The sequence below is a fragment of the Rhynchophorus ferrugineus genome, unplaced genomic scaffold (assembly GCF_030347505.1).
Source record: "Rhynchophorus ferrugineus isolate W39M unplaced genomic scaffold, kcgeb_rfMv2 rfM3, whole genome shotgun sequence".
NCBI classification, from domain to species: domain Eukaryota; kingdom Metazoa; phylum Arthropoda; class Insecta; order Coleoptera; family Curculionidae; genus Rhynchophorus; species Rhynchophorus ferrugineus.
The window spans coordinates 53560529-53572220 of record NW_027472582.1 but is presented as its reverse complement, the minus strand read 5'-3'; positions in this window follow the sequence as shown (position 1 = coordinate 53572220).

Genomic DNA, 11692 nt, shown 5'->3' with positions numbered 1-11692 from the left:
ACTCAGGAATTCATTTCAATTAGGTGCATCTTTTACATCAGCAAATGGTGAGTGAGTCTTGAAATGATGAATATTATACTACATATCATTTTTCTGTATACTAAATATCTAATTCTGGCTACGGATCATGCCTTCGAAGGAAGAAGGTAAGGTGTTTTGGGTTAAGCCAGACTTTTAGATAGTCTAATGGCAAAATAGACGCCACTTCCTTAAAATAAAATACAATAATAATACATAACAATTTGTGGTAAAATTTTTGTGGTTTAAACTCTTTCACATATCGTTAACCGTGTTCAAATTAATCGTCAAGAAAAGAAGATAGTTACTGCAGTTACTCAAAGAGTTTTTTGGTGTAATTAAGTGGTGTAGGTAAAAGTATCGCAGCTGAAGCTATAAGATCACAAAAGGTAAGTTAAACGTGCCCTGGCCAAAAACTATTCCAATTAGGAAAGGTTTAAGCTTCGAAAAACATCATTAGTCCGAGAATTCCCGGCACAAGCATATCGGTTCAGGATATACAATGGCGGATAAAAATTGTTGCGATATAACATAGCCTACTAGAATTTCGACAGTCTCTTGCCGTTCATGATGTACGGCCATCAAAGGCAGATTGCATCAGCTCAGTTGCTCATCTATAAACTATTAGAATTTGGAGTCACCAAAACTATTTCATAGATACATTGGGTTGTGTTTCACATTGGTATGCCTAGACCATGGAAATTTGGACAGAAATAGGGCTATTCAGGAAGATCATCAAAAGCAAACTGGCGGATGAAGTTACAGGTATTACTCACAAATAATTTCATAATTGTTTCCTTTCTGGCCTTTTCTTGGTTAAGCGAGTAATACAGCCCTGACTACTAAGACTGTGTATTGTGGGTTTGGTTTACATTAGAATATATTTAAACCCTTCTTTCCATAAAATCTTATTTTTTAAAGTATTTAAGTTACCAATAAGTGATATATAAACATTCGGTAAAACATTTTAACTGTTGTAGATCTTTTAAATCAAAAAGTTTTGCTTTAACAGGTTAATTGAAGAGTCCCCGGCCTGACACATAGATGGTGCTACTAGAATTAAATTCATATGTTATTTAGTTAGCCCTAAACCTCAGAAAATGTGTGTACAAATTTGACAGCTGTTGGATCATTAGTTTGTGAATTATAGTATTTTGAGTGAAGCAACTTTTATTATTGTGAATAAAATGCACTGCCACTGCCCCAGGAAAATAAACCATGATTGGTGTCAATCAATTGGTATGCTAAGTTTAGACGCCCAAAAGAGTTTGTTACCGGCAAAAACATTAAAAAAGTTATAAAATGATTTTGAATGACCATAAATTGAAATTGAATGAAATAGCAGACACTCTAAAAATATCAACTGAACGTGTACATCATACCTCTCACGAATATTTGGGTGTGAGAAAGCTCTGTGTAAAGTGGGCACTCACTTTTGTCCAAAAACAACGACGGGTTGATGGAGCTCTATTTGAAGATCAAGCGTTATAAACCCGAGTTTTTGCGTCGATATGTGACAATGGATGAAACATGGCTCCATCATTTCACTCCGAAGTCCAATCGACAGTCATCCGAGTGGACTGCCCATTGAACCCGCTCTAAAGCATGGGAAAACGCAACAGTCGGCTGGCAAGGTTATGGCGTCTGTATTTTGGGATGCGCATGGAATAATTTTCATTGACTACCTTGAAAAAGGATGGACGAAATCGCCGAAAAACGGCCGCATTTGAAGAAAAAGAAAGTGCCGTTTCACCAAGACAATGCACCGTGTCACAACTCAGTGAAAACAATGGCAAAAATCCATGAATTGCGCTTTGAATCTCAAAAGGATGCTCGCTGGGAAGACATTTTCGTCGAATGAAGAGGTGATCGCCGAAATTGACTACTACAAAAATGGTATCGAAAAGTTGGAGGGTCGCTATAATCAGTGTATCACCCTTGAAGGGAATTATGTTGAATAAAAAAAACTTATTTTGCCAAAAAAACCCTGTTGACCTGTTATGTGTTTAAATTGTGTTTGTGTCTATTCAAATTTTGGATCTATGAAGCAGTAAACGAAATAGTATCAACCCAAATTACTAACATGGTTTTAAAATATATTAGCATTCCTTTTTTGATCGATTTTCTCTCACATTACATATCATTTTCTAGACAGTCTATACATTTGATATAAAATGGAATTGTTCAGATGTAAAATTAATCCAAATAAATATAAGATAATTAATTAGTTTCGCAACAGCAATTACGTTATGCTGGTGTTGACATGAAATTATTATCCTTAAAATTACATTTATTAATTATTACATTTTGTAACTGTTTATAATTCGCAAGTACATAAGGACAGACTGAGAATAAAATGGCCAGTAATGTGCGAAATATATATATTTGTATTGTCCATATCCGGAGTTTTATTTAAAAAGGTTTAAATGGCATTTGTTCGTACTTTGATGGTGATTGTAGTTTTAAAAGTGTCATCATATGTAAGAAAAACATGTTTAATATTATTTTCTAATGCAAAAATATGCATAAAATAATAATAAGGTGTTTAATTGTTCCCTGATGGAATAATCTTAATTTTAAAATGATGGTTATCAGCAGGTTGCTTAATACGTTTTATGATTCGACAAGAACCGAGGCTATTAGGCGCATCTTTAATTTATTTTTCTAACCATACTTTAATTGGTAAAAATGAAATTTCATCTAAATTTGTCATATGAATCGTATATTTACAACTATTCAAAAACTGAATTAACAAGAGCGTCAATCAAAACATATTAAAAGTATATAAGGGACTCCACTGTCAATTAGAGTAATAGAAAGATGGATTCGTGAATTTTAAAATAATTGTACATATGAAGAATATCCACTTATTCATCATTCATACATTTTTATATGTATTTTTATAAATGGTTTTTACAACAGTTTCTCAAATAATTTTGATATCACAGGTAGTAGCGAAATAGGCTTGTAAGATCCAACTTATTCTATCGGTTTGTCAGGTTTTTTAAGCATTCGAGCAATCTTAAGACATTCCGAAACATGGTTCAGTTCCAAACAGGCATTCAATATATATGTCAACATGATTATTGCTTTTCGTGGCAGCTCTTTTAATAACCCAGGTGAAATATCATTTCCAGGAGCCTTTTTAGGATTGAGGTTGTCAATTCTGTGGCAACTTCCATTGGAGAAATCAGATTTACAGCTACATCGGTCTGATAAACAGGATTTGTATCTATTGTATATTCTATATAATTCGGTTGGAATACGTTAGCTAAATGTTCTGCGAATAATTCAGCTTTTTCATTGTTTCGTCGAACCTACCTATTCATTATAATGTTCCGCCTCGAGCACGTTCAGTGGGGTGTAGTGTCCAGTATGCATGATAAACCCGTGAAATCAGAAAATAATAGTAATTACGGAGAATTATTTTGAGAGTCTTCCAAAGTGTCACTTAAGAGGGGAAATACATAAATTAGATCATTGGTACAAAATCAGCAAAACCATACTGAATAATAAAACTACTTCAAACCGTCGTGTTTTCTTCAAATCTATATCGAACTGGACGAATGAATTTCTCTCGAACAACAAAACTTATTGAACAATCTGGGACAAACGATATTAAGAACATGATGTTTCAATTTAGCAATTAATGATTAATACTCTATTATTAGGGTCTCGGAACTTCTAATGAAGAACGTAAAACTGCATTAATGTTTGAATTATTAACGCCACATGTGGAAAAGGATCAATACAAATTATGTCTCAACGAAAGTAACTTGACAACTGACGAATTACAAGAACAAAATACTCAACTTTTGGAGAGAAAATTATGTTACATAAAATGCATGGCCTTGAAAGTAGGATTTCTTCTTAGAAATGGGACCATGCTAATTAATAGAGCTAGAGTAAGTAGTAACGTTTGTCTGTATCTATTAAATGAAAATATTTTTTTCAGGAAATGCTGTCACATAAAATATTTACACCATCAGACGTGGATGATATAACAAAATGTTTAAGTCACGTTAAGGATATGCTTATAACATGTAACGATATAAAGAAAATGTTGAGATGTTTTAAACTACCGAATTTACAACAATAAACATTTATTATTTATAACGTATACTTTTCATTATAATATATAATAAAATCAATTAGAATATATTCAAATTTTGCCGCCCATACCGACCGAATTCGATACTGTAGTTTACAATAATTAATTAGATATTTTGTCAATGAAATTGCAATTTTATTATTTGTGCTCTACAATCCGCGTTATATCAGCTTTTTTCGATTATTAGTTTGATTGTGAACTAGGGCAACATTGTGTCAGTTTCTAGATTATTTTTACAATGCACGATATAATGAGGATTACACAAGAAATAGCTTTTCAGTATATTTTCGAGCTAAGAAAAGCTCAATCATGCAATTCTTCTAAATAATTAAGATTATTATAAATAATTAAGAAAACATATATATATATATATATATATATATATATATATATATATATTTTCTCTCGGAAAGTTGAGTTTTTTGTTCTTGTAATTCCGACCCTAATAATAGAGTATTAATCATTAAATGCTAAATTGAAACATCATGTTCTTAATATCGCTTGTCCCAGATGTTCAATAAGTTTTGTTGTTCGATAGAAATTCATTCGTTAATTTCGATATAGATTCGAAGAAAACACGACGGCTTAAAGTAGTTTTATTATTCAGTATGGTTTTGCTGATTTTGTACCAATGATCTAATTTATGGATTTCCCCTCTTAAGTGACAATTTGGAAGATTCTCAAAATAATTCTCCGTAATTGCTATTATTTTCTGATTTCATTAAAACCTACGGGTTATCATGCATATTGGATACTACACGCCACTGAACGTGCTCGAGGCGGAACATTATCATGTATGTCATGTATTATCAAATATGTCCATTCAAAATGACAGTGAACTCACGTAATCAAAATGATAATGTATTGCCTGTGGCAATTTGTAAATTCGTTTTAGAATCAAACAAAATTTTCTCCCTCATATTATTTTAATTAAAAAGAGACACAATGTTGCCTGATGATACGTTCGATCATGTAACCCAACCAGCCTGAAATTCGTTCGGTTGCCAAACGTTTAAAAATGTCTTCAAAATATTAATTATAATAACTACATGTTATAAACCAGCACACGTTGTTTCAACGCTTTATATGTGTTGACACATTTAAAGTCGCTGCTTATTATTACTCTGATTGAAAATGCCGAAGCCAGGCACAACAGATTCCGTCTCTAATCAGTTACTTCAAACAGGAACGAGATAATGGAGGCAACCTCTTGCCAGTAAAATTCATTAGAGAGGTAAGCATTTTTACCATTAAGTATTAATTTGCTGCGGTTTTCATAGAAAATATTTTAAGCGTGTGGAAGCTACACTGAATATTAGTATGGAGTGTGTCCATACTAATATTCCCTGTATTGAAATATCTCAAAAAATAAAAAATTGAATATTGGATTCACCGAAATGAAACCGTCCTAATACGAAGCCGGTGACGAATCAAGATTAGCACAAGGTTAGCTTTATCATAGACTAAATATATAAAATGTATAAAAATAGTGGGTAGTATTTTCAACATAAACATAATTTAATGCAATTATTTCAGAAGAAACTGTAAGCCTGAAAAGTATCCACAGAAAGCTTACAGATATGCAACTTTGAGGGATGAAGAACATCATTTCATACACTGTTGGGTAACATAGGATTTAAATTGTGTAAAGATAACCCACGAAGAGGTCTAATGGAATTTCCAGGCATTGCATTTAAAAGAATACAATTTTTAAAAGCATATAATAAAATCAAGGAAGATGGGTATTTCAGAATTAGACCAATATACCCAATATCACTCATGGCAAGATAATAGTAAAAATAGTGTTAAGACAACAAAGGTTGCTGGAAAAAGGTAAACGTTGGGATAACAATTGATTAGGTTTTATTAGTCATAACATTTATTGATAATTCATTGCAGACATATTGCTCTTCATGCTGGTAACAGGAATGGTTAATAAAACTTTTGGTTTGGATGAACTCGATCAGATACATTGAAGGAGAAATTGACAATTTCAAAGACAAGGTGATTAGAGTGGCAACAAGTAAAGGTGAGTACATAATTAATATATGACAACAGAACTGTAACGGAAATGTTATTGTGTGAATATACTGAGTGTGAAATATTTATATGTACAGATTACTAAGTAGGTGGATAAGGCCTCCAGGGGATATCACTACATAAAAAACGCGCCCAGAACTCTAACTCATACATGGTATGGAAAACGTCAATAGAAATATAATAATACACAACCCTATATAATGTTAAAAATAAATTATGTTTGATAACAGTATATTTGTTTACTTATTTTATTTATATTAGAACTTTGCTGTATATCAAAGTTAAAATGAACCAAACCTCAGAGTTGAGGCGGCAACATTGCGACGTTTTGACGTCATCAATTCGGATGACGTGAAGTCACTGTTTTATTGAATGGACCATATACAACATAACATTATTCTGCTAAAATTGAACAATTGGGTGTAATAAAGTTATAAAGATTGAAATAAATCATATTTAATTAGTACTTATTTGAATATGTTATGTCCATGGAGAATATACTGCTTTTTAGAAATCAATTTTTTGTGAGAACTTATTTTCTGGGTTAATCGATCGAAATCTAGAAATATATATAAATTATTATGTTATTTATATCAACTAGTAATTAATAATACGTATGAGGTGCCTTCATGTATTTTGTTTGATCAGCGACATTTATTGGTGAAAATGCGGAAAAAAATGAAATGGAATAAAAAAAAATACAAATCAATGTAAACTGTTAAAAAACTTAAGTTAACTGTTAAATTCGATGATTATAACGGTTTACATGAAGTAACAGTTTTCACTATAGTATCATAACACATTGTATACAAACGCTAATCATGGAAAATTGTATTTTTGGCATTTCCTGGTTTTATTGTTTCATATATAGAAATCTATCATCGAAGTACATGAATCGTTTAATAATTTTTGGTGGTTCTTCGCGGTCATATCCCAATTGTCAGTTTTACTGTCATTTATTTATAAGCGGATCTTTAGAAAAAATATCAAAAACAATAAATTTACAAGCTTATGGAAGAAAAATCCGGTTTAAACTTTCAAAAACTTTCAGGCAAAAATTATTCTCTTAGCGTTTAATAGTCTATCCAATGGGGCATAGGAATTTGATTGAATTTATATTATAAAATGACATGTACAAGATTGCTTCAGTAAGTGATCTTCTGTACAAACGTAAAAACTAATACAAAATTAAATTACAATCTTGTATTCTAAAAACTATTTTAGGTGTCTATTAATCAGGTCAGATGGCATTAAAAGTAGTTAATGTACGCACTTGACCGATATTGAGCATATTTAATTGTTTACAGAGTGCATTCGGTTGCATTGACACTCTTAGAATACTTTGCTGTGGTACTTTAAATCACATTCGTCATAGTTTCCAGCAAAATATCGCTCTGAATTAGTTTGTTACTGGCGTAAGATGGAGCGAATGATGGTGATTGATGGCGCTTTATTGTGAAATCAATGAAGGATAAATATGCTGGATTTGCTAGTACAGTTCAGGATAATCGGTATACTAGGTATGACGATTAACAGACGCAAAATGAAAATTCAGTCAAAGTTGAAGAAGTTGTTAAGGATACACTGTCATTATATCCAATATATCCAAAGTTTTTTTATACATACGTCATTCAATACTGAACCGAAGGACAAAAGAACTAAGCGTAAAAGGTAAATATGCTCTCTAATAAAAGTAAAATATGTTACTTGGATATACAATTGTTAATTAGGTGGGTTAAGCCTCCACGGGATACAACTAGAAACTCGCCTAGAACTCTAACTCATAAGTGGTATGAAAAAGAGTTCAAAATAAATATAATCATACACAACCCTAACCTACAAACTACAACTGTGTGCTTGATTGCAGTTTTAAGTTTTTTGATAATATATGCATTAGATTTACTATAATGTTAAAATAAATTATATTTGATAACATTATTTTTATTTTTGTGATCAGACTTCATGCCAGGCAACAATCTGTAAGCAGACGACCTGGTTTCCGCTAAAATAATTTCTTGTGTGTTCTTCAGTTAGAGATGGTGATTGAAGTGATTTAATTATTTTATTTTTATTTTAGTTTTGGAAAGAAAATATGTTTAGAAAAAAAGCATTTCACTAACAAATTAGTATAGAGTGGGGTAAAAGTCTCGCTACTATTTTGATTGCGCACCACCTCAGTTATGTGATGTTTAGCTCAGATTCGATTTAATCATTTTATTGTGTAGATGTCTAAATATTGTGGATAAATATACCCCACAAGAACGAACAGATATAGCAACAATATTTATTGAAAATAATCGTTCCATTATTGCCACTCAGCAGAAACTGCGTCAATGGTAGCGTGGCTTTCGCCCCACCCTATACCTATTAACGTTTTAAGACAATATAAATCAGAGCTATATAATCCGAAATTTAAGCAATTATTAAATTTAAAGAATAATTTTATTATCATAACAAATAAAAGAATTAATATATTTAAAATAAATATAAAAATATATAGACCAACAAGAAAAGGTGAGAGAACAGAAAATGTAAAAATTAATTAAAAATAGATTAAAAAGTATACTGAGAAAGCCTTGACCGGCATTGAACTATTAGTGGAAAATTATAATACAGTATGGAAAAGGAATAAAATGCTAAAAGATTTACAAAAAACATTCATTGTTGCGATACATAAAAAATGAGATGAGAAGGACTAAACTGTTGTGCACAGCCATGAAGACTTACGATAAAATTAGAGAAAACTGTCTAAAATCTGTAATAGTTAGTGATTAATAAAATTGTAAAGCGGATTCCGAAAGGGAAGAAGTATGTACAAGGCCATAGATTTAATATAAGACATATAGTGGGAAAAGTTCAACCCCCAAAACACATATATCTAGCTTTTATTAATTTATAAAATGCATTTGACAGAAGCTTTGTGGGTTATATTAGAACGAAGAAGTGTAAGAAATTGTAAGCATAATGAAGAAATATGCAGGATAAATTCAGTCATTGCAGACAACATGAATTCAAAAACCTTCAAAACCCCAACATGACTAAGACAAGGCTGAAGTTTAAGTTCAATCCTGTTTATAATAATAATGGATGAAATAATGAAGAAATGTCAAATAGACAAAACAGGACTACATACACATATAGTAGTACTATATAATAGTACAGTAAAGGGTATAAATATATGGAAAAATGTAAGTGTCTGTAGGAGCTTCTGTAAATGTTATAATAATAATATATAACTCATAGACCAAAACATCTAATCAAAATCTTAAACAGGCCGAATATAATAACAAAGATAATATGGAATGATAATGAATAAAAGCAAAACGATAATCATGGTGATGGAAGAGTCAGAAATAAATAAATATCTAAAATAAGGGTGTAAAAATAGAAAAAGTATATATGTTTTTATGTATCTGGGCATATAAATCGAAAGCAATGGAAGCCAGGAGATCGAAATGAAAGCGAGAAATATAAAAAAATGAATTTGTATTTCATTATAAATAGAAAATTCTTAAATAAAAAGGAAATATCAAACTAAACTAAAATGAAAATGTACGAAGCAATTTATGGACCAACCCTACCTTGGTTGCGAGACGTGAGTATTGTTGGAGAGAGATAATAGTAAGATGCAAGCAGCAAAAATAAAATGGTCCAGAAGTGCCAGAGGTACAACAAAGATAGACAGAATGAAATATAAAGAAATAACAAAAGTTCTCAATGTTGAATTAATGGAAATACACAGATAGAAAACAACTGAGTTGGTGGGGTAACAATATAACAAGTCAGAATATTGGGTAGAGACAGAAAAATGGAAGGAATATAGGTGGCTGCGATAAGGTTGATTTCAACTGGCTTCAACTGGGTATATCTGTCTGAGTGGCATTTTCATGATAACCGTTGGAGCAATAGCGGTTGCTTTATGTAGAATAAATGAAATATATATTGACACATTATTTGTGATAATAAAAGTAAAATGTACTATCTTCGAATTCAAGTTAAACAAAACTTGTAGTAAGTAGGAACTTTTACCACTGCCATTCAAGAAGCTGCTTGGAGAAGTACCTCTTTTATTGAACGAAAACTGACAACCTTAAATGTTCCAAAAGAAATTAGAGGTCTGATAGATAGAAGAAGATAGAGCCCATCTAATAAAATTTTGCTTAACAGTCACACAACAATTAGCATATGAAATTAAAGACATCAAACAAGCATCAATTGCTGAATTTTTTCGAAAATCTCTGCGAATAGTAATGCCGAGCATTCACTCTAGAAAGCTACTAAATATCTTAAATATTCTATAGCTCAAGTGTCTCCGATCACAAAGGTGGACCTCAAATAATTGTAAATATATTTAGTGTGTGTAGCAGTTATTATATATAAATATATATATACATATATATATATATATATATATATATATATATATATATATATATATATATATATATATATAATTATAAGTATATATATATATATATATATATATATATAATTATAAGTATATATATATATATATATATATATATATATATAATATATATATATATATATATATATATATATATATATATATATATAATTATAAGTATATATATATATATATATAATATATATATATATATATATATATATATATATAATTATAAGTATATATATATATATATATATATATAATATATATATATATATATATATATAATATTATATAATATAATATTAAGTACTAGCGACCCGCCCCGGCTTCGCACGGGTGCAATGCTGATACTAAATTAAATACACTACAGAAAAAATATGAACGTTGTATATAAAAACATAGCGGCCCGCTCCGACTTTGCACGGGCATAAAATATATATGCCTATGTCACTCAATGAAAACATGATTAAAATCGATCCAGTATTTTTGGTTCATTCATTACTGCCCTTGGCCTGCACGCATTAAATTTGGAGTAAAACAATTCCTCTTCTCCTAAACTTACTATGAAGATTTCCTGCTATTTTTGGAATATCTAAATTCATACAATTTTTATTACATTGCACATTTTAAAACGCAAATTTTAAATTTGTAATATCTCCGAAAATATTTGTTTAATTTACATGCTGTGAAGAACCATATTGATCTATATTAATTGCACACTGTATTTAAGGTACTTAATTCGATAAGGATTAATGCCGTATTGCTTAAAATAGCTTCGTAAATAAGCCATTTTCTCACGTAAAAAGTAAACAATAAAAATGGTTAATGTGGGTTATCCCTAAAAGATAAACATATACGGATAAACCCATCACGGACTTTTTTGTAGACCTTTTTATGGTGTACAAACCTCTCTCTATAGAAACCTCTAAAATTAGCAATGTTGCCTTAGTATATTATGCATGTATTATACATATAAACCTTCCTCTTAAATCACTCTATCTATTGAAAAAAACCGCATCCAAATCCGTTGCGTAGTTTTAAAGATTTAAGCGCACATAGGGATATAGGGACAGAAAAGGCGACTTTGTTTTATACTATGTAGTGATTAC